A 26,272-nucleotide genomic window follows, 5' to 3' on the forward strand; every position below is an offset into this window, starting at 1 on the left:
GGAGCAGATGTCTCAGATATACAGCCTTACAGACTGCACCTTTGTAGAATGTACATTGTGCTGAAAAGGATCTGAACAATCACTTTTATTTAGGTCATTAACACCATCCTGCATGAGTTATAGAGATCAATTTTCTTTCCTAAAAAGCCTAACAAAGTATAGGTTTTGGTACCTTTAGAATCAGCCTTCACAGAGCGAATGCTGTTTGCCTGTAAATACAATGTAGGCAGCATTACACTGCAGTAAGTCATTGAAGTGATTCTCATAGCTTCTATCTCACAAGGCCAGAACATTAAGGAGAACAGCTGAATCCAGCGAAATACAAAATAGGTGCCCGCATTTGCAATACTACTAAAAAAAATAAGTGGTAACATTTTACTGATAATTTACTGAACTTTTAATTAATTTGAATGTTCTGAGTAATTTGTTCAATAAGTTTAATCTAACTTATTGTTTATTGTGCTCTAGAATACCAAACATCAGAAGTTTCCTTTTGTGTTTAACTGATGCTTCAGGCTAAATTCTAAAGCCATCTCTTCTAGCCATTGCAAAACGTTGGCCTCTGCTCTTACCATTTTTGTACTGAAACAAAGAAAAGCTCTGCCACAGGAGTTACCTGTTTCACAACACTGACAAAAGTCCAGCTGTGTTAATCATAGCAAACTATCAGAATGAGGAACTAGGCCACAGCACAGGCCACATACAAGCCCTGTATATGGTACGGTCCATGATGCAGCAGCTGCAGACCAGTACAAAGCAGGTATTCTGCACCTGCTGAGATAGGCAGGCAGGCACATATATGTTCCTAGAACTGTTCATGCTAAGTTGGTTCCAGGACACCTTCACTCCTTAGCCAAAGTTTATACATATACCTGTTTTTATTTATTTATTTATTTATCTATAAACACCTGCCAGAATCACAGGACCGCTGTCATCAGAAAACACACATCTGCCTCTGCTGCCTAGCTACCCTCTCATTAGAATAAAATTTTTTTCTTCTAATGGCACATACATATATTCTGTACCTACACACATTCTTACACCTGTGGTCACCTCCCGTACTAAACACAGTGAGTAAAAAATTGCTTGCTTCCAGGAAATATGAACACTGCTCCTTCCTCTGATGGCTATGTGCCTTCCATCCATAAAAATTAGTTGTTGATTCACTACATCACATTCTACACCTGTGCATTAAAAAGTGCACAACACAAATATTCAGATTAATTTTCTGTGGCCTGTTACAATCACTCACTGAGACCAGAGGATGACAGCTGTCTATACTCTAGGAGTGGCAACAAGGTTATTCATCCCTGATCTCTTCGCATGGTGGGTGAGGCTACAAGTCCAGAGACCTACAGAGTTCTCATGCAATTCACTTCCTCTTCTCTGTTATTTGACAAACTTGCATTACATTGCATTCAAATTCAACCATTGATACTTCTAACAATATCATGAATTAAAAACAAAAGGTTATGTCATAATGTTGGCAAAATCAAAGATAAAGCTAAAGGATGTCCAAACTGTGCCAACTCATAAAATACTCTACTATAGAAAAACTAATTTAGTCTTTGCTAAGTAACTCAACTTCTAGTGTCCGCTAATTTGAATGTTCTAAGAACCCATATTAGTTTCTTCAGTAGTGTGTGGAAACAATGAGTGCAATGAAGTACTTTATGAATTAATCATATTTTAAAGTAAAATAAAACTTCAAGTTACATAATGAGCATAATTACTTAACAAACAACATTTGAAACACTGGAGGACATCTACTAAACACATGCAACACTATCTTTAAAAAATGGAGTTCAAATTCTAAAAACACCAAACTTTTGGAACGGAGTCTTGTTATTCAGTACTTGGACCTTTCTGTGGAAGGGTATTCACATGATATAAAAGCTGTTTCCTAGCGAACAGCCAAGCAACTTAGGCATAATCTCTGCAAATTCCTCTCATCCTCTTTACCATACTGATTAACAGGCAAACACTTATTTCCAAGCCAGCTCCTCACTACAGCAGTATGACTATACACCACTTGAAGCAGAGAGAGCCAGGAACCCGAAGTCAGGAGGTTTTCCCCACTGATTCTTTATGGTGTACATATCATCACATACCCGAACTCCATATTCATTTGGTTTTACGTCCCAGCTGAGGTATACGATCTGATTTGATCTGAACCACCACCAGGTTTTTACCAACTGTCAAGTACGTGGGGGTGGTGGAATGAAGCTGCAATTCAAAACTGAAGTGGCAGTGCTTCCCATTGCCTTTCTTTTCAACTCATATACAACCCTGTTACCTAAGGAAACACTCACCAATGGCCAACACTACTACACATTAAGAAGCTATAATAAATTAAAAAAACACACTAGAAGGCATTTCCCCACTTCAGGGCTCCAAAGGCAAGAATCTCAGCACCACTGCTAACTACTACTCAGGATAACATAGCAACTTTCCAGGCTCCTGCTGCTCTCCACTACAGGGGACTGTGTCAAGGAGCTCTGTACCCTTACCCCTCCACAACAGCAGGGAATGGATTATACTACTTTGGGGCTGGAAACACTGCAGAGGGCCTAGGGGCTGTGTTCTGCTGACTGGCATCCTAGTGGAACATCCAAGAGCATCACTCTGATCCAGGATAAACTGAAGATGTCTAAAATTCCTAGGCTTACTGCATATATCTCACTAGTAGAACCAAGTCCAGTTTAGAATAGCGGGCTTCAGTTACATGGCCAGTAGAGTGATCCTCTCTGTTATGCAGGATAGATGGATGGGGGACCTGGAAATATTTCAGAATGAGAAAACTCGCTTTCCACAGCAATGCTTGCCAAAGTAAACATTACAGTCTTGCTCTTCCTCAAGTGCAAGAAGGAATCTTGCCAAACACACTGATAAAGAGCAGTGAAGTTGTAAAATATGATCTGTTTGAATTCAACTTTTCCATGAAACCCCTACAAAACAAACAAAAAAAAGTTGACTTTCAGTCTTTACAGACTGCTTATTATCTTTTAAGTCATTTTTGCCAGGTGCTTGAGTCATTAAGTCATTTATGTCGGCTCCTATTTCAGCTCAGAATGGCATACCAGGAAACAGTGTAAGCTAATTTGCTTCTGTTGTCAAAACGTGGCCTGCCAGGACAGTATGGCATGGGAATGCTAACATCAGAGTATCTAGTGTAGTAGTATACTTTGCCTCAGTCAGTCATGTCTAAACAGTACAAACAGAAGAATAAAAATGAATATTAGGAAGTCTCCAAATACACACTAATTTTAGATGTTAAGAAATAAAATTAGAAATAAAAATTAGAAATAAGAAATAAAAGTTTCAACCAGAAGACTGGTACAGTGTGATCATTAGAATAAATTCTTATTTTGGAATAAATCTTAAGTTCAAAGGAATGGAGCTACTCACATTTCAGCCTACTTTCTGTTAAGCGCTCTAAGTTCACGCTCTTTCCTTCTCTCCAGTTCAAAGATCTCTGAAGAGCCAGTTTACCATTGCTAGATGTGCAGGACTGATTCTCAGCAAAAACAGGTTGCAGCAATTCCTTTGAACTCAAGGAGCTACGCAAACTTTCATCAGCTGCCTGTTGGAACCACGGGCAAGCACAGCAGAGTCCACCCTCATAGCTGCAGAGATGAAAAAGCATCTGGGCAGAGAGCTTTAAATGCAGTTGCTGGAGCTGCCCTGGCTGAGCACATGAGGAAGCACTGCACTCATGACAACAGCTGGCAAGCTTATGGTGAACTCTGGGAAAGAAAGAACTTTAAAAGAGCTCTGAAAGTACTCCCATGTTTGATGAATACTGATGAAGCCAGATACTCAAATGAGGGCAGGAAAGTCTTAAGTCTTATGCAGATAGGTCTCAGGTGATGAAAGTATGTTCAAAGCATATGTAAACATACTTTGAGTTATGCATATTACTTGATCTAAATGTGTCAGAGCAGTCTGAACCTTGCAAAACCAAGCCTTGAAACGCAGCCTTTCATTTTCACTCCGTATGAAGCAGCTGCCCTGTGAAGATGCAAGTTTTTCCTTGAACAGTATTTTTAAATTGCGTGTATAATACACACAACACACACAAACACTAAGAAATGCCTATAAATTTCTCTATTAAAGCGACCTGACGCACAATAAACAGATAGACCCAACATTGTTCCTCTGCTAACAGTATCCACAAAGTCACACACTGCACTGAAAGCAATGCCACTGATGTTTTGTGGTTCCTAGATTTACAACAAATGCTGGCCTGCCTCTCCTCCCCCACCTTCCTACCCCAAGGAAAACCCTGATTTCCTATGTTAACAAAAGGTATTCCTGGAAACAACAACAAAAACACTGAATAAGCTAACCTATAATTACTTATTGTTCAAACAGGCCTTCAACCTACTTGTTATTGCACATTAAAATACGTGTCTGTTAGTGTTTACTGGACTTTGAACTGCACATTTTTAGAGAAACAAAATAAACCAATTTTTCTTTCCAGATGAAACAAACACTATCTAGGTATTGCTGTTCACAGGTACATCAAAAATAATGTAGAAGTACAGTCAGTCAATGCAGATTGTACATTGCCAAAAAGATGCAAAGGCACCTTAACCAGTTTTGCCCCTGGCGAAAAGGAGACGATGAGCTAATGTCAGAAAATCTTTCTGCTTCTTAAGGTCAGTAGCATAGGAAGCACAGCATGTCATGCATGAACTGAAGCCCTGGGTTAGCCTGGCATATAAGGGGCTTTAAAACAAAACAAAACAAAAAAAAAACAAAACACTGACTTCTTAACTGGCCAGTGACAATCCTGATGAAGAAAGCTGTTTGACTAGCCAAGGAAACAAACGTGGCATGGACAGCTAATGGAACAACTTTATCAACAAAATAAAAAGAAGATATTTTGTTCACCACTGAGGAACATTTCCAAAGAAATAAATCTATGTTCTACCTCAATGGCACTTTTCTCAAAGACAGCTAAATCAGTTACACTGTACAGCTCTGGGATACATACTCCAGACCACTTCTTGATTTGCCTGTTGTTTTTTTTTTTTGCCAATTCACCAGAGGTGATCCTTCAGCATGTCATAACCCATGAATTGATAAAATGAGTGGCACATTACACAGACCTTTACTTTGCTTCTATCCAGAACTTCTACAATGAAATATTTAAGAGATATTAGGCTAAAAAACACATTATTTACTTTACTGGTGTTCAAAAGCATTAGATGAAGCTCTGATTTGCAACTACCAGCTATGCCCTCCCTACCTGTTCAAACGTCCATGTACTGAAGGGTACCATACCCACGTTTCTTGGGCAAACATTGGTACCAGCACTTTTCAGGTAAGCAGTGCACAGAAAAGCATGCCTTATCTTTTACATCTGTTAGGTAGCAATGTTACAGTAGCACTTACAAGCTCCTATATATTGTATGTAGGCACTGTCAAAGAAACAGTGCCAGTTCAGAGTTAACACACTAAACAAGCTGAATTTTCAGTTTCTCAACTTGCTTGAACCGTTCTGTAAGTAGTAAGAACTAGCAGACAATAAATTGGGCTGGCTTGGAATTTTCCAATCAAACAGGGTTTTTGTTGGAAAAAAGAATTACTTCATCACAACTGGAACACTTCTCAGAAACATCTGCTGAACAAAACTTCTCCAAAAAAGCTATTTGAATTCCCTGTGAGCCAGTTATACTTCCCCACAGACCCCGTATCACAGCAAAACTCTGGATGGGCGAAGTTCATCACAACAAAGCAGGAAGTTACTGCGGTTTGTGTACTCAGGGAAGAGCTGATGACAGTGCTTATTGTCAAGTCCAAACACTGAGTTACTGTGGAGCCCTATATCAGTCATACCTTCCCTTCATTCAACTAGAGCCCCCCCACAAGTAATAGCAAAGGTGACCCTGAACAGCTTTTTTTTTTTTCTTTCTTTGTGTGTGTGTGTGTGTGTGTGTGCGTGCGTGTGTGTGGAGGGGGGGGTGGGTGGGATGGGGAGAGCATTTCACTGTTTATGCAAAGCCTTACATAAAGTTAGCATCTTCATTCACAAAGAGCAGTCATGCCAGTCATTCAGAAAGACTAACTGCAAACAAACCATGCAGTCAGAACTGCCACAAACTCTCCTCTCTGATTTAGCCACGTACCAAAATGAGCAGGCTTGGCCCTGCAGACCCCTTATGGGAGCTGTGATTAGACATTTGTGGTTAACAGAGTTCTACTGCTGGCTTCCACACAATCAAGGGTTTGGCTGAAGTGTGCTCACTCCACAGTAACTCAGTATTTGGACTCTCCACTCCAAAAATGAAAATGAGACCCATGGATGAAAAGCAACTTACATAGGAAAAGATTCTGCTCCACTAGATGACTTCCTTGCGTATGCAGAGTTCTCAATAATGTTGACATAGGGAGAGACGTTCTAATTTTATCCATGGTTATTTTTCTTGAGGTTCTGGTCATTAACTGAGACCAGACAGTCTGACCACCTTGTTTGCATTCAGAGCACAGCAAACAGGGAATGCTTTGGCTCCTTTTAGTCTGTCTGAACTGTGGAGCTGGAGGAAAAACACAAGAAGCCTTTCACCACATTATCCCCATGCACACCCTGCTTTTGGACAGGGCACAAATCACAGCCTTGGTCCTCCCTTCTAGCAGAACACCCACTCCATCCTGTTACCCTCAGAGAAAGTGTTTGTTCCTCCACAGCAAAGGATAAGGATTCTTCCAGCCTACTCAGAGTGCACCCTCCAAGGACAGAACAAAAATACAAGCTACCTGTGCCCAAGAAAAGTTACCTTTTCAAGCACGGATGGTTTCAGAACATACTGGAGAGGGGTCAATTCTGTCAATTCTGTCTTACCTTCCCTGCACAGTGTCTTTTTATGAGTGTGTTCACCCTTCCCAGCCACTCATGGAAACCTTCATTCAAATCAATGTTTCAATATTGAAAATCCATGAGCACAGATGCTTTTCTTTAAAGATTCGCCATGTATTGTATGCTTACCCGAAATTCCTATGCTACCTATGAAGGTGACACAGTAAGCACGTAACATCACATTTCTCCTTGAAGTGGTTAGCACCAGCTGAAAAGTCCAGCAAGAGACTTAAGATGGAGACCTTGAGCTCTTCCATTCAGACACATCACACTGCTACACATTTGTCCAAGATTTTGTGATGCTTTTCACCACCAGAAGCAAGTGCTTATCCACCTTAATATTAGCATAAGTGGAATAAAGGGCTAACAGTAACAGAGCATTCCACATATCCTAAAAATAAAGTACCTGTTCAAGAGCTTGTCTCCTTTAATCTTTATGAAAATTCTGTGAAAGCTCAACCTGCTTTCAGTTTCAGACTTTGATATTAATAAGATAAATGAAATCTAACCTGAAATATTTCTTGAGCTGTTTTCAAACAGCTACCAGTTATTTTTTCCACAGACAACAGTGTATCTGATCAAAAATAAAGGGCTGCAGCAAGGAACAGGTACTCTGACAGTGATTCACTACAATTCTCATCAGAATTGAACAAAGATTTCATTCATCAGATTTTATTTTTTCTTTTGCAATTTCCTAGGGTAAATCATGCAATTCTCAATCTTAATGCTTTAATACTGAAAACATTTCATCTGTCTAGTCTCATGATAAACTCAGAGAAGTGGAAGAATTGATTATTTTTAGGCAGAATATTACATATCTATATATAAAAACTGCAACAAGATGTGTGACTAGGCACTTTTATAACTAGCAATTTCTGAGACCACTTGCCCAGTGCAAACATCAGACCTTTCTTCAGAATTGCTCTTGCAGAACAATCAGCTTTAATATACAGCATCAATTCATAAAAACAGTTAGGTGCTACTGAATTTCATGGAATTTAAATACATGTTTTCAGATGTTTTTCAGAGAAAGATGAACATAAGCACACATTTAAGGGCTTTTAAAAATTTTTCAGAAGTTTACAGAACACTAATGTGAAACTTCATATCTGCACATGAAAACACTTTTAATCAAGAAAATTATGTTCTAAAAATATTACAACAGGATTTTGTTCTTGGAGTAACTCGTTAAAAAGCTACATTCCATTAAAAATTGTACTGAGCGTTGCTGAGATGGAGTTAATTTTCTTCACAGCAGCCCATATGGTTTTAGATTTGAGGCTACAATAACGCTGATAACATACCAGTGTTTTGGCTGTTGCTGAGTAGTTTTTACACAGTGTCAAGGCTCCCCCCTGCCCACACTGAGTAGGCTGGGGGTAGGCAAGAGGTTAGGAGGAGACATCTAGAAGAGCTGACCCAAGCTAGCCAGAGGGATATTCCATGCCATGAATCTTCAAGCTCACCAATAAAAACTAGGTGAGAGGCTTTTGTTGCTGTTGTTTACAAGGTGGCTGTTCAGAGACTGGCAGAGCATCAGCCTGCACATGGCAGGTGGTAGTGAATCAACTCCCTTTACTTGTGTTATTTCTGCTCCTTCCCACACCCCCACCCCTTTTCCTTCACATATTAACAGTCTATCTCAAACCATAGCTTGTCAAACAAAATTTGCCACTTTTGTTCCTTCTGTTTTCTCCCCCATCCCATTGGTGTAGAGTGAGGGAAGTCAGCAAGCTGCTATGTGGGTGCTTAGCTCTTGTACAGGGCAAACCCTCTACAGCAAATCATACAGAAAACCCATGCCACGTTTGTGTACTATACTCTTCTCAGACTCTGATGTAAAACTTGCCTCCAGTATTCAGTATCTGCAATATTCTACTATTTCTGTAGGTATTTGTATGGCACTGTACATCCAATCACCTGAGCTATACGGAGTTACTAAGTATTATTAAAATTATTTTACTGATGGGTACTGAGGTAGAAACAAACTATAGGGAAACATTTTCAGTATTGATTAAAGATATAAGCTTTATTTCTAGAATTTACAGACACCTGCCATCTTCTAATAGTGACCTGAAGGTTTCTCAGAACTGGAAAACCAGCCTTCTATCAGCCTGAGGGCTATACTGACCCCTCCCTACCCCTACCCCTCCAAGTACATGATCTGGTATACAAATTTGGCCCTCCAGTTACTTAACAGCAACAATTTCCCCATTTTCAGAGCCACAGGCCATTATTCTGATGCAGAAGACTAAACTCTGCTGAGAAATTATCACCTTTTAATTGAAGTCATTGAAAGCCAGCTCTGCTCTTCTGAGAAATTCCTGTGTTGTATAACACTTTTGACAAAGGTGAAGATGCTTCCAAGGTATCCCACTCTCTAGACTGACCATCTGTTTCTGACAGCTCGAGGTCTGGTTGGGAGCTGACCCAGTGATTCACTTAGTTGTAATAGACAGAGCTTACAGTCAGACAAGCAATATTTCACCATGTATTTAGCCACACTCCGGAACAGCAGATGTGTAAGAACTACTTTGGGCACCCATATCTATCTTCTTTCCTTTGAGGAAGTCACACTGCTCACAGCTACTGAGTCTGAAGTGCTAAAGGATTAACAGACTGAATCTATTCAGCCACTGCCTATAAACCTTCCATCACCAAACACTTTGGCATTTTGCCACGTAGCAACTGTGCTTAAAAATTGAAATCCTTAAGAAAGGTGAAATACCACAGAAATATGGTTATGTGCAATCTAGGATGTGTGCAAATGAGTCCTCTCTTTGCCTGTTACAATAATGTCTGAGTATTTCATGAGCATTGATACACGATCTATTTATCCTCCAAAAATCCATGCTCAAGTGCAGAAGAATAGTATTATTACATCATTTCACTGATACAAAAATGAGGTAACACGTGATTCACTGAAGACTTCCCAGGAAGCAATTCATAAGGAACGCTATCCAGATATCCTAAGTTGCAAGTAAACAGAAGAATCTTGAAGACATTTGAAAAACAGAAAGATGAAGACATTAATTCCCTTGTTAGGCTAGGAACAGGCTGCAGCTTATGCTTTTTTTTTTTTTTTTTTTGTAAAAACATGCTGAACAGACAGACACCAACTACTTTCAAACACAATAGTAAAAGGAATTACTTGATAATTATTATCTCCCTCAAAACAAGTGTCAAAAAATACTGGATTCTTGCCACCTCTGAATTGAAGCAATTGCAAAGACCCGATTTCTCAGTATTTTATAAGTTTACCTATTTTTTTTTTTATTATTATTATTGCTATGAAGCTGCCTCTTTCCACTGTTCTCTGGACATTACCTTAGATATTACTTAGTGAGAGGTGACTTCCAAATATCAGTTCAGCAGAACCTTCAGTTGCAAATCATGATATTTCTTCATAGAGGTTCAATTTGAAAAGGATGAGGGGAAGCAGAAGGACACTATAGTAAGAGATTGTCAACTTAGTGACACATAGAAAGAAGGTAAAGGAAAGAAACGCATCTGGAAAGGTGAAAGACAGACTCCACATATAAAACAGGAACCAAAGCAGCTTTTAAGACGTTCAAATAGGCTGCACTGCCATGGCAAAAGAACTCCCTAAAGTACCTGTCTTCCTGTTCCTACACTGATAAAAGCTCTAAGTAAACAGACTTTACATTTGTTATTTATAACACTAAGGTGCACTGTGAAAGTGAGAATACAAAGATACAGAATTAGAGGATAAGTAAGAAGTCAAAGCTACAGAGAACGAATCAAGTATTCTTCCAATTCTTGCTATTTTTTTCCTACTGTTGTGATCACAGTGGCACATGGCACCATGATCAGTTGTTGCAGGACAGCTCAAGAAACACGACCAACTCAGCTGTAAAGGATAGGCTGAAAGCGTGACTTCAGTTTCTGAGCTTATTTAGTCACATGCCAGTCACAATGACTTGCAAAGACAAATATAAAAGGTATCTTATGACTGTGAAGGACTCCAGTTTCTGTTCTTATTTTTCTGTCTTCTCCAATGGACTGTATCTGCTGCAAAGACAGCTGGAAGTTGAAAAGAAAGTTGTCAATTTACATTTGATTTACTTTGGTGCTCTCTCCTTATAGGAGACTCTTTTGTGAAAAAACATCCCTCATTCCCTTTCCGCTCTGGCCAACACATGGGGGTGCTGACAGATACCCTTAAACAGCTTTTACAGGGCTTATTTTCACTGCCACAGAAGCTTGGGCAATTGCCTAAGACTTGTCATTAGACCCATTCTTGACCGCACATACAATACTCCCAGCTAAAACAAGCCAGTTTTAAAAAAATAATTCATTTTAAACTCAATCTATCCAGCACACTGGGATATACAGAAAGATAAACCTTCAATAATACAAACTGTTCTAGCCATTAATACAAGAGGGCTGTAGGTGCAACAGATACGCTAACTCAGCAGTTACTAATTCAATCTCGTTGAACAGCACCAATGTAATTTCAGTGTGACCATACTCCAATAAGCAATATTTAGGGATATGGTTTAGTGGGGACTGTTAGTGCTAGGTCAGAGGTTGGACTCGATGATCTTGAGGTCTCTTCCAACCTAGAAATTCTGTGATTCTGTGATTATCTCAAGAGCGCCAATTCAGTTGAAACAAAAGGAGGTCCAGAGTTACACCAGCATTTTGGCCATGTGACAATGCCTTTGCTGATCTGCACAGAAATTTCAGAGTAATTATCCCCAAAGTTAAGAACATATAACCACAGTTGTGTGTCCACATCCATACACAGATGGACAGAAACTGATTTCCTGATTTCATTGGAAGAGGAAAAATAATGAAAAGAAGTAATAGGTAAGTTTTGATACTGCAGCAAGGAGAAGGCAGTCACAGACTAGCTTATAGTTTAGCCATGTGTGCAAGACATGAATTATTTCTTCCTGATTGCCACTTAAGTGAGTACTGATCCTTGTTTGCTTGGGAATAAGACCTATTCAGCAGTCCCCCAGCTAACCCTAGAATTATTACTTGACATTTCTGAACATCCCGATTGTTAAAACCAGCCTCTCCTAAGCCAGTACAACTTGTTTGTCTTTGCAGGAATATTTTTCCTTCTGTATTACAAAATATTCACTCTAATAGATTAGAAATGTGATTGCTGTCCTCTGTTAGCCAGTTTTTGCTTATTGAAACTGTATCTTTTCCTAAAGACTCCAGTGAAGCTTTGGAGCACATAAGTGCTTTAAAGTAAAGCCTGCACTTTTAAAAGGAAAGTACAAAGTTCATAATTGCATCTGGAACATCCAGGTATTCCCTGAAGCAAAGCCTCCCACAACAAAGGCTCTGACGGCTTAGGTCCCAAAGTTCACTGCAAGACTGAAGAACATGGATTTCCACATGGCTTGCTGAGACTCAGTCATGTTCAAAATCGAAGGAATGAATGGAGCAATTTAAAATGTGATACTTGAATGAAGAAATACAACCACTCACACATGTCACAATGTTAAAGAGCAATCCTTGGTGTTGGAACCCACAGAGGTGCAGATTTCAGAGCTCAACAGGAAGGCTGGAAACCTGGTAAGGTAAACATACTCACTTGCATGTCTTTGGGCAGAATTTGATGCAAACAAAGACAAGATTTGGTTCTTTATTCCCTTCAAAAGGGATACAAGGAAGGGCTGAGAACAAGGAAGACTGTGAAGTCTTCCCTTTTGTCTAACAGGCACCTAAACTTAGATTGAACAAGACAGTAAGATGCCTAGCAGTTACTGCATTTCTTACACCAAAATATGGGCCCCCTCTCCTTAAAGTGCTATCTGTAGTCTGCAGGTGGTATTTTTAGGATTTAAGCAGACCAGACTATGCACATTATTGTATTGAGACACTCTAGTGATTGTGTTTTCCCCAGCATAATATACTACCTGCTAAACCTCAGTTTTGATCCTTCAGGACAAGTTGAGAGAGTGATTGCTTTTGAACTTGAGGAAAATTAAAATGTTAAAAACAACAACAACAAAAAAAAACACTCTAAAACAACAACAGAAAAGCTTTACAACTTCAAAAAATGTATTTTTCCCCTGTTATATGAGTTCTTTCAACTATTTTTGTTCTCTTGAACTTCATGAAATATTGATGATCAAATGGACGTGTAATCTTAGAAGCCCATTCTTATGTGGGCTCTGATATGAAATAAGGTCACTGGCATAAAATGATTTAAATTTGAATTGTAATTCTTGTACTTTGAGAGCAAAACACAAGCACAAAATTGAAGTCAGAAGCCTTTGCTTTGTACCACTGTACAGTAAAAAAGACAAAGCAGGTAACCAAGACAACTATAAACCATACAACAAAATTACAAAAAGAATGTTTTATTGGATGTTGTAAAGCTGCTTTCCTCCCAAACGTTACCACTTCTTCAAGGTATTGCATCTTACTTGGTCAAACTTGATAGAAAATATTTGAATTCATATGGGACAACCCTCCATAATTTGATTACCTTCCTGACTCACCATTTTGTCCTCATGGCATATTGTTAAAGAAAACATTATGCAGAAAATAATGACTCAAGGGAGGAGAAAGGAAATCAAGAGTGAATGTACAACAATTAAAAGGAAATTTATTTGATAATATAAAAGTGAAATACTGTAGCTTACAGTCTGCAAATATTTAAGGTAATTTCCCACCATAATGAAAAGTCACTTCTTGCAATCACAGGTCAAAGTGATTTTGTATTTTCAGACAGAAAAAGACCCTGAAGTAGGAAACTGTGCTGCAACTCTGCATATTTTAACACTTTAAAAACAGCAGCCCATATCCCGTTTTGGCAAATCTATGGCTGATGAAAGCATTGTGTGTGGAAGAGACACCATTAAACACCCTCTCAGAACCTTCAACCACTGTACCTTCCAACAGGACACAAAGAAAAAAGCAGATATTCAGACATCACATCCCCAAACCTCCCATTAAAGAGAACTCAGTGACAAGTAACAGCACCAAAACTGAACATGAGCAGTGATTCCTATTACATTTTTGTCTATCACAGCTCTCCAGCCTTGGAGAATATACAAATAAACCAAGCACTTAAAATCTCTCCACCTTGAACTCTGATCTTTTTAACAGCTCCCTAATCCTGGTATAAATGTGACACAACACACATGAGCACTAGAACCAGCTGCTAAGATGCAATCTAGATCTCAACAGCTATCCATAGGGATGTGTGCTGTAATGGGTTTAGAGAGCAGAACCAAACTTTCTAACTCTGGATAGGAGTCTTTATCCTTTGAAATCTTGCTTTACACTTTTAACAAGAAAAACAAGCTCTCTGACCACTTCTCTCTGATGCCTAGTCCTGACCCCAACCTTCACCTGAGGTTTCACAATCCACCTGTCACACAGGAGAGCTTGAACGCTGCACTCTGCTAAATCCACTGCAGTCCTGTGAGCCTTCCAGATCCTAACAGTAAATATAACCTTTGACACCTCCATTCCTGAGGAAATATCCTAAACATAGGCCAAAACAGAGTTTAAAGTATGGCCTAGGGACAAAAATCAGCACTAAAAATAACTGAAAATTACCTGACTGTATCTAACTCACAACCTTGTGGAAGCAAGCAATAAAGTCCTCCAGTCTTATATCAAAACCCCAACTTAAACCATAGCTGGCAGCACCCAACAACCCTCTGAATTTAATCAGACACCACGAGTCACTGAAGGAACACAGTGTGAGAACCACAGTCTACAGTTGACATGACTGGATGCAGAGGCTATTTAGCATCGGCTGTAACACAAAAACGGCAAGACTTGGTTGAGAATTTTGGTACTAGATGTTCTTTGGACCTTTTTTGTTTTCAGATTTTGGCCTAAGCTAGTGAGTCAATCACACTTCCCTAGCTGCCAGTGCACAGTAATTTAGCACATGGAAAGCAAACTTCAGTGTCTTTTATAATTAGTCAAAACTTAAGGCATTAAGCCTCAACCTTATGCCCAACACAGGCTGACCGGGAGCTCTGATGTGGTCAACGTAAGCAGCGCTCTTTGTCTGTCACTACTCAACTTCAACATAATTGCTAAATTGCTGTTTTGCACCTCAGTACCTAGCCATTTAGTAATGTTCTCCTAAGGCTGAACTCTGCCTGTCTCTGCTGCTTGGCCAGGATGTTTCATTTTGTTTGCTGCAGCGTTAAGCTTCTGCCAGGGAATGCAGCGTTAAGGATAGCCAGCAGGATTCAGCTTTCTGAGGGCAGTTCAGACAGACACTTACAATGTGCATTTCTTACTACAACAAAAGAGCATACAATCAGAAGCTTCTTGACTAAAAGCATCTTCTATCTGGTATTTGCCAAAGATTATATAGCAAGAAGTCTGCTGACTTTAGGATTGGGAAACAACCATATAAAAGCTTCAGGATTAGACCAACTCACCTCCTATGCCAGATTTCTGTCCAGTGACACATATGGGACAATACCACAGTAGGGCAAAGGATAGTATCCATGTTCAACACCAATCCAGGAGGGAACTACAGTAAACGAAGAACAGCTGCAGTGAGGAAGAAAACCTATAAATGCTGTGTGGTCTTGTCAAAGAGAAAAACTGTTCTTGAAGGCTCTCACAGCGGAGAGCATACTACGCAATCAGAAATACAACTGGCACTGCTTCTTCAGTTTCAGCCAGCATGAAATCACATGGTTTAAAAAATAAAACTATGCTTGCTATAAGTCTTAAAGGACCTGAATATCAATAATTCACTTCTTTTACCTGATATAAACTCTTCCTAGCTCTATGATGGATGAACTAGAGCATCAAGATAGGCCTCAGACTCTTTACAAACAAGTTTTTTAAAACAAGTCCACAGCTAAAAAGTCTGTAAGTATCTTTACTCCCCTAACAGTCATTATTTGAGTCCATTATTCCTGCTATCTCAATGCCAGCCAGTATTTTCTTCTCAATGCATTATGGGCTTCATCCATTTGCTACTGACCAAACTGGGGCTGGAATGGACCTGTAACACAGACATACATGAGCCACATGGCACTAGAAACTCAACACCACGCAGTTAAACACATTGCATCTCACTAGAAGGGAAACCTCTCTCAGAAGTTCACTGTCTAAACCACCAGACTCACTGTAAGTGCAAAATAGAGTGGACTGAGTTGTGGGCACTGCTAAAGCACTAGCACTCAGACAGCTGGCATCAGGCAATGCTTTTCTGCTTCCTACAAGAATTGCTGCCTGCTTCCTACCATGTCAATACTTTTGATAGATCCTTTCACAGTTTGTTTACATAGATGATGTTTTTTTCCTCCTCAATCTCTGGGTGACCTCAAGTATCTCCAATTATTTTAGCCTTCTCTGTTCTCAGAAACCATAAGAGGGATTCTGGAACTCACTCTATGCACGCAGTTACTGACTCTAGCAGACTTATGAAAGCTTTTTACTGCTTGTGAAGAAACTCATCCACATGTAAAGTTTCCAGAAAAGCCTCATCTGGGGAATTAACTTTGACAACAGAACAACTACCCAGGCACTTTTGCTATATTCAGTTCCTAGTATCCATATATATACTTTGTCAAGATTGGCTAACTGGATTTGAGATGAGGATTTTCACTGAAACACATTAGCCCATGAGTCAAAATTATCCTCCTAAGGACAGGGCTTCTGAGGCTACATTCAGAAATACTCAAAATGACATGAGATTGTCAACCAACGCTTATGACAGTTCTTCATTATCATTGTTAATAAATGAAATATTCTCTAATGCATTCCAAGCTAAGCTGTAGCCTTTTCCCTACCCTCAGAGGATGCACGTACAGTATAAATACAAGGCAGTATACCAGCTGCAGCTAGCAAGTCAGAGAAGTCTACTTGATGGCACAAACCATTATTTGTTATTCTATACTTTTAGGCAGGATTCTAACTTCTGAACTTAATGAGTTTGTGCAGAATCCAAGAATTAGTCCAATATACTGACAAAAACATATTTTAAGTAGAAAGCTTTTGTGAGTAGCCACGTGGAATACTTGAGGAAAAAAATGATCATTAAAGAAGCTGCAGAGGATTTACAGTTCTGTTTTGTTTGGATCTACACAGTAGACCAGTCCATAAACTGAAACTTTTTAAAAGAAGAACAAAACACATTTGCTTTGCTTTATTTGAGAATTGTGGGAATGATGGTAACCAAGCAACATCACAAAGCTGGAGAGCCCTGGTTAAGGCAATCACTGATACCCTGATGAGCCAGGATATGCCTAAAGGAGCTTTGGGAGCTCCATTTTTATACACTTCAGGGGCCTCCGCAGATCTTAAGACAACTGAGAAAGTTGTCTTAAGAAGTCCACACACTCTGTGGACTCTACACATCTCCCACAACTCTGTGTGAAAACTGCCTCTCCTCTTAATTGAATTCTGCTGCCACTTTGAGTCCACTGTGAGTTTTACTTGCCAATTTTGCACACTGAAAGGTCAAGCTGCCATAAAAGCTTGCTTTTACAGAGGTTAAGCAATTCAAAAATAATGTCTCAGACAGCATAAGTGGTGACAAGTTAAAAATAAGCTCCACAGATTTATTAGAATATTCAGTGCAGACCCCTGTAAATATATGTATATTTGCTTACACAAAACAATCTTATAATTAATTCTAAAAGATAATAAAAACCACAACTAAATTTAAAAAATCCAGTGTCATTTTCTGGGCAAAAACTGTCCTCCCATTCATCTCTACTAAATCAGAACAATTAAGCATTTTACAACTTCTATGATTAATGACAGCTGGAATACCTCATTCTCAATTAAGGCACTATCAACACTGTTTTCAAATTGGCACATCCACCATGTAATCTGTCTTCAACCTTCCAACAGAAGAACAGGAGCTTATGAAGGGAGTAGTACTTCATATTTTGCACACTCAAGTGAAATCATGCCCTCTGTCTCACTTTTTTTTTTTTCCCAGCACTTTATGAAGCTTTTTTTTTTCTTCTCAACGGATCAAAACCAAAGTAAACATTTTATTACTAACAATACCAGTGTGTGTGTTTTGGTATATATAGGTATTTCAAGACAATCATAATCTGACAAAGAAAATAATACATACAAGATGCTTTTAAAAAGTTGGTGAATTGCTTATCTAAATAAACAATAGGCAGTGAAAATATATCCAAGAACACCTGCTTTTCACAGAATGAGGTACAATTTCAAGAGACAAAAAAGGCACCTACTGAATATAATCAGTGCAAGGTGGATAATACATCAGTGCTGTGAACGGTGAGCTTATGGTGCAATTTAGTAGATAGCATTGCAGAAATTAAATTGCACAGGTACGACAGTGAGATCAGCACCAAAAGCAACATAATATAGGTACAGCAGGTGTGCTTAACACATAGAATATGCAGATGCTGTGCGATCTGCAGGGGGTGACCAGAAAGCTCAATCCTGAGGAACAGATTTACAACTTTTCCTGATGCTAACACCAGCTGATACTGGGTTTTACTGTCTGCTACCAACTAAGTAACCAAAATACACCTAAATGACCCAACTAGAGACTGTGCCTAGAAACGTCCCATCCCAGTTACTCTGGGACATAGAGAGAGGGGGGCTTCGAGAAACTTGGTTTACTGCCACCACCCTTGCTGTATTTGTGAGAAATATCACATAAGGAACAGGAAGAGCAGAACCTTTCATCGATACTAAATCACATCACATCTACAGTGTTGAGCATCCACTTTTCTAACAACCTAACAGGACACAAAGCACGAAGAAGAAGACTATCACCTGGCAACCCCTACTGACAGGATGCCCAGCAGAGGGATGCACACTGCATCACCCCTGGCAGCAAGCACTGCGTCCTGCTCTGAGAGCACCAACTCTGCTCAGGAGCCAACTGGATCCCTCCAGTCTGCTCCACCTCACTCCATCCTGTTTTCTGGAAAGGAGGAGGACTGAGAACTCCCAGCCAGATGTCCTCTCAGCTGTTTCACACTGCTCTTTCCTTCCAAGAAAGAGCTGAGCAGAACCACAAAGCACGTGTCCTGGGTTCTATAACATAGAGCACTTGGGATCAGATACACTCCTAACATAGAAGTCCAATCTTTACTTCCCTCCATATAGAATGGGAAAATGCCCTCTTTTCTTGCTGCATACAAACTCTAAGAATGGGATCATAATGAAAAAATGTATAACAAAATCAATTTACAAATGTAGCTTTAGATTCTTTTGAAGTTTTAATGGGAAGGAGGAGCAAAATTACTCAGGGGATCTTGGTCAAATTCAGTCATGAGTATAATGAGATCTCATTCCTGTGTGGTATTTCGCATCACAAAGGAAAGCATGCAGAGCTCTCACAGCCCTGAGACACAAGGATCCATGAAACACTTAACTTATGCCATTTCATAGGAATGATGCACAAATAATAAAATAACCTCTAAAGTTTTGCAGCAAAATGTTCGTATCGGAACTTATTGTGTCTTTGATTACAAAATGTTGACCTGGGCTTCAGCTGAAATGCTTATGTCAGTCCTTTACTTATGAAGGATTTTTGCTAATATAAAGCAAAAATACTTTTATCCAAGCTCATTAGCAGAAAAGAAAGCTGTAAGCATTGGTACAAATCTGGAATGTCTCCAGTGAACTCAGATCCACCCTGTGCTAAAGGAAATCATAGCTTGGCTGAGTTTATTGGCATAGCACCCTCTGTATGGATCACTGATTTAGAATTCCAGTCTGTATTTACTTCCCTAGAAACAAACACGTAATTACTGCTGATACTACCTCAGCAACTGGCTTATAACTTGGCACATCTGCTCTAAGTGTCTTTGGTATACCAACTGTGAAGTTTGTTACAGCAATATCCACAAGACATAGTCTGCATACTTTGTTGTACACTGAATAAAAAGAAATGACATGCTACTTTTAATGACAAAGTTGTTTGGAAAACACTTATATGCATGCAACGTGGCCAAGCATCTAACCCAACCCGATCTCTAACCCAACCTTTGCTTTAAGAAGTATTACATTTACACCAGTTTCACATTTCAAAACTCATAGTACACTGACGTACGAAGTATATTGATACTACATGTTTTTCCATTTTAAGTCCTAAAATTGTTGCTTATTTATGTAGAGGAGGGGAGGAACACAATAAAAACAAATAGTACAAGCTACCTTTCTTGTTTCTCCAGTCTCTTAACTTTCATAGACGGAGCTGCACGGATATTCTCTGCTCACATCACTGATGAAATGAGCTCAACATAATCCTTTTAACCACAGTTCTCAGTATGAGTAACTGAGGCTTTCATATGTCAGTAAATCTCTTCACATTTCAAGCAGATTTCAGATACATTGACCTCAATGGGCCAATATGCTAAAAACCAAGATTTACCTTAGACACATTAATGTTCTTCACCTTCAGTTCTGAAGTATGCTTCTGTTCTCCAAGTGAGTTACTAGAGCCAATGAATTTGACGAGCCATACAGGCAACTCCTGGTGTATGTTCAGGACTACAGCACACTGTAAAAGTAGAATTAACCGAGGTACAAAACAAGAGTGAAACGTCTACATCTTTTCACATCCTGTATATAATCAAATGCTTCATTTAACACAAAACATACTAACAGCAAACTGTTAGTATTCAATGACCGAAAGTCCATTGCTGCCACTCTTCATTGTTATCTTCTGCAGTATCTGATTAGGGCTCCTAAAGGCCTGTGAGACCCTCTGGATAAGAAATGGTGTTTTAGGTACATGCTACTATGCACGCAGAATATTAAGAGCAGTGAATCAATGTGCTACCAGGTGACTTGCAGTAGAAGAGTACAGGCACAATGGCTGCCGCACAATCCAAACCACTTGTTGCAGTGGGAGGAAACCATCAGAAGCTGCTGAGTCAACAGCATTTGATAGCCATGGAAAGCTGTTGCATGTCTAGCCCTAATCCATCTCACAGTGAAGCCGTAAGACTTGCAGAAAGACACTGTCACCCTCAGCTTGTGAACTCCTCCCTGTATTTCCCCTTGCATCGTGTCTCCACAATGTGGAGGAGTCTCCTGGCTCTACATCCCTGCTCACATGGCCAGGAAGACCTGCCATGTCAACATGTATGATGCTTTATATTGGCCACAGGTGTTAATACAGTGCTAGTTTGGATAGAGAAAAAAATGAGGTGCCCTCATCAGCTTTTAATCAAAACAAGATCTCTCATTATATTGATGAGATGTTCAGAAAAGTATGCATCAGGATATCTGGTCTTGAGTCTCAGTTCTTACCTTTACTATTTACAAGATTCAGATCATTTTATCCAGGGAAACAATACCCCTGGCTTTCACACAACCCTGATTTGTATTGCTCCTGGAAGTTTATGATTGGCCTTAGGGTTAGAAGCCATTTGTGGTGGGGCATTTTCAGAAAAGCTTTTTCCTTCTGTGTGTTCAGGTACAATAAATTGTTTGCTGAAACTGTAACAGTAGGACTCATTCAACATTTTCTGAACAGTGCTATGAATTTGTTGCAAGTATCCAATTAAAACAGATTTTGAGTTAAAATACAGCGATACAAGTATTTTTCATTAGTTAAAATATACACCTGCTGTCACTGGCAAGTGCTCAACATTAAACATGCACTTAAAGCTATGGAATTGACAAAGGAGTGAAACAATCTCTACCCGATCTGCAAATAGCTGAAATCCACATACAAAGTACAGAGGGGACAGGTGAGAAAGTAACAACAAAAATACCTGTAACTGAGCAACAGGCTGATCAGAGACTGATCAGAAACTCAGAAATTGGGCAAGAGTGCTCCGTTCTTCACAGACCCAGAACCTCAAAATAAAGTGATGCAGTATCATGACACTAAAGACTTAGAAACTCATGTCAGAAATTCATCTCTAGGGGGCAAGTAAACTCTTTCTGCATTAAATTATGATTAATTGCATTAGGTGCATTTTGGATATCTGACATGCAATACTTAAAAACAGTAAAGGAAATGCAGGTTGGCAAGGAAGGAACAAAAGGTAATGTAATGCATCAAGAGTAGAGATGGGAGAAAAAGAGATGGATTACTAGACTAGTGCCTGAGACAGAGTACATTGGTTCTGGGATAAGAGGTCCTTAGTACAACCTTGGACAGGCCAGGCTTAAATGCCAAAACTGTATGATTTAGGTAACCACTGAAACAATCATTTTTATTTTTATTCAGTTTTGCAAATAATTTTATAAACAATCCTCTACCCCATTCCCATCCACACTTTAACATGAGGACAGCAACAATTCAGCTTTATGTATGCATAAGAAAAACTGAACCACTGAATTTCACCTTGTAGCTCACTTTGCACTAGAATTTGATCACTTTTAGAGTGTTTATAGTGCAAGATTTCCATTTGATTTGTGCATGTGCTGATAATATAACATATTACAGCCATTTCCATCTCGTGGTTGCCACTGTTGCTGCAGGACAATATCCCTCCGCTAAATATAAGGGCAGAGATGGAACCTGTTGGTAACACAATTTCCAGGAATGGGTTTAAAAGGTAGAAAAAAGGAAAACCTTATTTTTGTTGTTTTAAAGTCCTGCACTCTAAGAATTGAAACTTTATAATTAAAGTAACTAAAGTGTATATTTTCTCTAAAATAAAGAAGGGAAAAGAAATATGATTTTCTTCTACTATTTTTTTGAATGCACTACAAACACTTTGTATGGAAAAGGCATTTTATGTGGGATGTAGGTGGGAGGGAAGCAATTATTTTAATCTCATATCTAAAAATGGAAGCAACAGGACTGCCATTCATCATTGCATTAGGCCATATTAATTTGTCACCAATTCCCTATTATCAATGTCAGAACTTCCAGCTTAAGGAAGAAAAGGAAAAACTCAGAGTGCAGTCTTCTGCCACAACTGACCTGTCCCTCCCCAACGCAAAAACAAATGTAACGCAAATGCAAAGAAGAAATACGAACTATAATATAGCACAGTACATAACATTAGCCCTCAAAGAAACAAATGCGAAACCTTTGATGGGTTTTCCTTCACCACTGATGCCTTATGGTTAAGTAACAGAAATTTAAGGAAAACCTTCAAGCTTAAGGTATTCTTAAATATATCTATAATATATTATATAAAAAAGTCAAAATACTTAAAAGCCTCAAGACAAAAGATTCTAATAGGATGTAAAGTCCAACCAATTATCAGAAATACCATTAACTAGTCTTTACACACCTGACATTTAAGAAGAGATTTCTGGATATACAGCCTTTCCTGAGTATACTACATTGACCTCAATTTTACTACTATATCATCATGGGAGGATAAAGGATAGGCCATGAATTCAAAAACAAACAAACAAAAAACATGAACAAAAAGATTCTAAATGATAATTCAGAAACTGACCGAGGCAGAGCCCTGGAGGGAGCCCAGATAAAAGGCAATGTAGCCATGGCTGGACAAGATCCTTGTGCTAGGTTGCTTAACAAGCATTACTTAAATCAATAAAACAGAGAGCTGCTTGGTCTTTTTTCCCCCCTTCTTCTTGTTTCACCTAAGCGACAAACTCAGAAACTGGCAAATCAATACCTGCACAAGTGGAAATTGAATCACACAGATTTAACATCACAGAAAAAAATTAAGAAACTAAACATTTTCAGCAACACACCCAAGTTTGCAGAGATCTAGGTGTTCCTTTGGCCCTACCACTTATATACACATATTGCATATGAAATGGAGTTGCACAGACATTTTTGTAACAGCTTTGAAAGATGTTACATGTACAAGTGGTTCTTCTCATGTACATGTGGTTACATGTACAAGTGGTTCTTCTCATGTACAAGTGGTTCTTCTCTGGTGGCTTGTCATTTTGGTAGAACAATCATTGGATGCTCAATGCACTTAAGCTGCTTATGTTTCTCACAGAAGAATGCTCACATCTGTCACTAATTGCATGAATGTTATCATATGGCTGCTACCATGTACTCGTTAGGACCCTACGAGCAGTTCTTGGCTTCTCCTTTCAAGGCATTATGAGAACTTCATGTGACTTCAGGTAGAGTCTTATTTTTTTTTTAATTTTTATTTATTTATTTATTTATTTTTTACAAATTATCAGCCTGAATTCATTTAGCCACTTTGAGTCAAAATTGCCAACTTCTGAGTTACTCTTACTTTGTTTTAAAAGCAACAACAAAAATCCTGGATTTTCATCAAAAGCAGCCAGACTCCTGGATGGCTCCAAATTTCAGCATATGCTCCAAGTATGGAAACGGCATTCCGAACAATCTTTGGAAACAGCTAGGAAAGGCAAGGGCTGGGTCCCATTTCTTTCTGTTGATCCTGATGCAGGATCAAGCTGTGTGATGATAATCTGCTTGACCCTTTTAATGAAGAAACTACACAAAATTTGAAACTGATATAAAAAAACATATACTGTCAGACTGGAGTAAATCCCACCATCTTTGTTTCATTCTTGATGTACAACAGCACAGATAATACACGCACTTCCTTAGACTTCCTTTTATCAGGTGTACTAAAAATCTTACCTAGCAGATTCCAGAGAGGGCTGAAAATGAGCAGCTGATACATTTCTACCTTGTTCCTATCATGACTGCTCAACAAACATTTCCTTTGACTACACAGTTTATTTGTATGCATGTGTTTTTTTTGTATGTGTGTGTGGTTTTGCATGTTTAAAAAAAAAAAAAAGAAAACTTTCACCCCTGACCAAGTACCTTTCTACATCTGCATTAACATGGTCACTTAATAACTGATGTAGTCCATCTGCTGTTCAAGACCCCATGCAATTCTGTGTTTTCCATTTCAATTAACAGCAAATTCTTTCCCAAAGCTTTTTTCCATGTCAGTACTACAATCTGAAATTGTCTGAAAAATGCAGTGAAAACCCATGAAGACCATGGCAGAAGTCCTTAAACTTGTAAAAAGAAAAAGCTTTTTAGGAGTCTAATACCAGGTTTGTTTTAAAAAAACAAAAATAAAACAACACCCTCATCAACAGTCATTCCAAAGCACATAGGCTGCCAGCTGGTTCCAGCTCCAGTGGTTTTCCCATGCTTGCCATAAGGCCTGCAGGAGAAATGCAGCTCTGCACGAACCTTCCTCCCATACACATGTGATGAAGATGCTTTACCACACTCCTATCTTACAGTCCAAGATTTCAAAATGAGTCGTCTTCACACAGGTCTTTTGTTATCACAGAACATGGTACTTGCTATGATGCTGTTCAGCCATTTCCCTCTATTAAATCACTACTGAAGAAACCTTGGGCAGCTCACTGACCATGCAGAGCCTGATAGGCAGAGATCACCCTAGAACAAGCACTATATCGTGATATAAGATGCCCATTTTTTGTCATAAGTACCAGTAATCTTGAAACTTTTTTTTTTTTTTTTTAGTTTACAGAATCTTTAATACAGGCTCAGCTGCTATCTAAAACGAAGATACTATTTTCAAGAGAGAACAACTAAAATATTTAAGTGGTATCTTAAGCGTGCTATCAATTTAATTAAGAATTGCATTTACTTTGCCTTATTCCTTTAATATGATGCAACAATAGTAACAACTAACCTTTTACAGTTTAATATTCTTGCAACTACAAGATGATTCCTCTTCCATTTAATATGTCCCTTTCAATAGCATAATTAATCTAGTTTTCTCTTTGGCAATTCATTAAAATGCATTGGAAGGTAACACCATTCACCCGCAGTCTGATTTTTGGAGGACCTGATTAAACACAATTCAAATTAAAACTTTGTGCTCATCATCTCTGAAAATCCAGCACCAGGACGGCAATTAGAAACTTCCCACCTTTGCTACTGGATTATGTGCAGAGTAAGTAAAAAATAATCAGGGTCAGATACAGTGTAACTTCAGAGAAGGAAATCATGTTAAAATGCCACCACAGGAATCTTAGCTCATCCCATTAGCAAAGAGAAAGGCAACCCATCATTCTTTGTCAGCTGATGGCAGCGTAATGGATGAATTTACATACATGACCATCTGTTGCCATGTTAGGCAACAGCAAAGTGACTTTCCAGAATGCCAAACTGTCTGCCCTGTTCAGCATTTCCTTGTTTTTTGTAGGCTTCTTCATTACAAAATAAAATATTATTCTTCACATTGTAGAGCACCTCTCATTGCAACACACCCTGTGGACTGCAAACACACTCACAGAGCTGACAGAAGTTTCAGGACCGAGCACTGCGTAAGCACCAGAGCACTCGAGTGAGAGGCAGCATGCTGCTGCAGCCTCTTGTGCACAGCTGCCTCTTGTGCAGTACTCCTGAGGAAGGACATAGTGCTCAACTCCCCCTCACATCACAAGGGCTGCAGAACTGCTAACATATGTGGAGCACTGACAGAGCCTTAGTGTGAAATGTTTCCCCAGGAACTAACTTGCAGAGGACCTGAATTTCACTTATTTCAGACAGAAGGGCTTCAGCTT

The 26,272-nt window shown here is 39.1% G+C and overlaps 1 protein-coding gene across 7 annotated transcripts in view; it reads right to left on the reverse strand.

Moving 5' to 3' along the window:
* Window positions 1-26,272, reverse strand: part of SPATS2L (spermatogenesis associated serine rich 2 like) — a 149,772-nt gene that overhangs the window by 49,452 nt on the left and 74,048 nt on the right. The window contains exon 1 of one of the 7 annotated variants that reach the window (XM_082763296.1): window positions 6,327-6,351. The exons of the other annotated variants lie outside the window; for them this stretch is intronic. The gene's annotated coding sequence lies outside the window, so the exon portion shown is untranslated. Of the gene's footprint in view, window positions 1-6,326; window positions 6,352-26,272 lie in introns of those variants that run through there. 7 annotated transcript variants of the gene reach the window in all.

The sequence above is a fragment of the Aythya marila genome (genome assembly GCF_965140915.1).
Source record: "Aythya marila genome assembly, chromosome: 6".
Classification (NCBI taxonomy): Eukaryota; Metazoa; Chordata; class Aves; order Anseriformes; family Anatidae; genus Aythya; species Aythya marila.